General features: G+C 41.5%; 1 pseudogene; it reads right to left on the reverse strand.

Moving 5' to 3' along the window:
• Window positions 1-204: 204 nt before the first annotated feature.
• LOC137234895 (integrator complex subunit 7-like) lies at window positions 205-2,051 on the reverse strand (annotated as a pseudogene).
• Window positions 2,052-2,963: the final 912 nt, after the last annotated feature.

Consider the following 2,963-nt stretch of genomic DNA (forward strand, 5'->3'; position numbering starts at 1 on the left):
GGCAGCGCCGTTTTGTGTGCGACACGGAAAGAGAAACTCGTACATCTTGTAAGTGTATCTGATAATTCAGAGGCAAGTTCAGTTTCATTATAGATGGGTGTACCCTTTGCTATGAGACACCATTTTAATTGTGGAATTTGTTGAAGCGAACGCCAACCATCAATACCGATAACCCAACAACGTGTTTTTGGTGTTATATACGTTTTATTTGTGGGTTGAGTGTAGTAGCTGCAGCAACGGTAGTGGTTGATCTGGTTTAGGACCAACATCCATAATAGCATTCAATTTGTGTAGTATAAAGAGTAGGCACATTAGTACTGGATTACCCATTTGTGAATTGGCTATTCAGCTCCTGCCTCCTCAATTCGCGTTTCTGTTACACACCCAACTCTAAAAGTACCACTCAGAGCTGTTTGTGCTGATGTTGACGGTTGCAGAGTCGACATCCTTTACTGCAATGTCTGTTAGTGCTTCTGTAAGGGCGATTGCAAATTTACGCCATTGAAAATGTGAACCAAGTGCACTCAAAGCATCGCACATCATTTCGACATTACCCGGTGGATATTCTATATCCTCAGTTATCAACAAATTGAGGAATGACACTAGCAATTTTAACGCCGCAACATAAATTTTGTAGATCGCGCTCACTTTCGTTATCACCAACCATGCAAATATTGAACCTTCCATGTGGAAATTTACGATTTCCATTATGACAGCCGTAGTCTCTTTGTCACCCTCAGCGTAGGCCATAAGCGCTGCTATAGTTGGCATAGCTTGACTTGCAGTTGCATAGTCATCCAAACAAACGCATGTAAGACATAAATCCTGCACTGATTCCTGTTGTTCATGTAGCAGAACATGACAAGTCAAAGGACGATCGCATGATTTAAGTGAAATATTTAGATATAAATACTGTTCACGCGTATCTTTGCGTTCGTGCATCGCTTTTTTTTCTTTTTTTTGTTTGCCAAGCATGTACGCATTGCGGATCTGCTAATTGGGTGGGGGATCTCAAAACTTGTGCACGCAAAACTTTACGTTTGTCTGGCAAAACGTCAAGCAACAAATTAACTTGATCTGGTACACCAGTGAGTGTACGTGCCGAGAGCTAGGTGAATCCAATATAGTTACAACAAAACTTTCTGCTGGATATTTGGGATATGTGACGCCACCAGCTGATTTCGTTTCGTTTGTTTCAAATTACGCGATGCCACTGTATTCGCTACGGGTGGTGGCGTCAATGATGATGACAACGTATGTCGATTTAAATTTGCTTGATGTTTCTTTGACTGCCATATTTTGGTGTACCGCGTGCGCTAAGATTATACCCACTAACGCTAACGCTACTCGCGCTTCTACTAGTGCTACTGACATTCCCCGTACCACTTTGACTGCCGTCACTACTCATTGTACATTGATGCTGACCAGTTTTGTTACCGTCAAGTCCATTACTCAGCGCTAGTGCCAGTGATGGTGTATTGGGTGGTGAGGGGGTAATGTAATTGTTGCTACTGTTGTGCGTCATTGTGTTTCCTTCTAATAACAGAAGATGTTGCTGGTTTTGTTGCTGATTGCAATAGCTTGCTTGATTATATTGTGAGTGCCCATTGAGCCAATTAAAAGGGTCACTCTCAATATTTGCGACGCCATGGCTGCGCGCAGCTTCATTATCAGCTTCATCGTTACCATCGGAATCGGTATAGCGAGCAACTGTTTTGCCACGAGCATGTGTGCTATGTCTTTTGGCGCTTGCCCCACCCTCAACCAACTACTCCCCGGCATTATTTTGCTCATCGTTGGTATCATTGGTGTGCTCGTCGTCTTCATCGTCGTCTCTTTTTCTTTTTTGTTTTGTTCAGTCCGATTGTGTTTATCTCTACTTGTGTTACGAGCTTGTTGACTTTCATTGAACCTACTGATGTGCCAAAATCCTCAATATTCGTTGCTGCAACCGCAGCGGCTCCTGCTGCTACAGCTTCATCTTCAGATAACGTACGGATTAAGTCGACTTTTTCAACTGATACCAACGATTCATTGTTAGTAGATGACATCTGAGCTATCTATATATGGTGTGTTTTTAGTATGTATTAGTATGCGCTGGCGGCGTTAAGAACAACAAAGGTGGCCATTACAAAATCTTAACACCTCGGACTATTTACTTCTTGTGTGCCAATCTCCAAACGTCAAGCTAACGACTAAGCTGCTGCGCAGGGACTTTGCCACCAGCTGCCTTCATATACTGGAGTCTTCCTTTTGTGTTGCAGAAGCTGGCGCATTCGCCAGGCATATGTAGCTCGAGTTAAGTGTTAATCACTTGCCTAGTTTCGTTCCTTCCTTTTTGCAAATACTTATTTACGATTTTCAATTCAAAACACGTATCCCTATTTTCCGAGAATATCGTCTAGTCAAATTAAATTAAGACATAGATAGAGTAGCTGGATTTGAATCGTGATGCATGTGCTTCAACACAGGCATGAGTTTTAATTTCATTGGCACTAGTATTTGTAAAGATTCAATCATATCTGATATTTTGGCGCATATGCTAATGGTGAATGAGCGTGATCAAGCGGCAAACTGTCCACTTGCATATATGGCCGCTTTAACCTCTACAGAGTCATGGCTATCGAGAGCGCGTCGAATTGCATGATGTACCTGTTGGTTTTTTTTTTTTTTTTGGGTATTGTACGTGATACGGCACCCAATGTGCGCTATGTTACAGGCAAAACGTTTGTATTTTGTCGATGTGTACGCAGCGTTTTTTTTTCGTTTTTTTTCACATAGGGTGCCTTTTGGTATCAAATTGATGATTAAATGATGACATTTGATTGGATTTCTTTTCTGCACAGAAAATCCTATAGTCACAAGAAATCAACTCAAGTCCTGTTTTATCAAAGTAGTAAGTAGTAGGATTTCCTTTTTCGTCTGTAGACTTTGATAGGAGTTGAGAATATTGTTTTTATGTG

This window comes from Eurosta solidaginis, chromosome X (genome assembly GCF_040869045.1).
Source record: "Eurosta solidaginis isolate ZX-2024a chromosome X, ASM4086904v1, whole genome shotgun sequence".
Taxonomy (NCBI): Eukaryota; Metazoa; Arthropoda; class Insecta; order Diptera; family Tephritidae; genus Eurosta; species Eurosta solidaginis.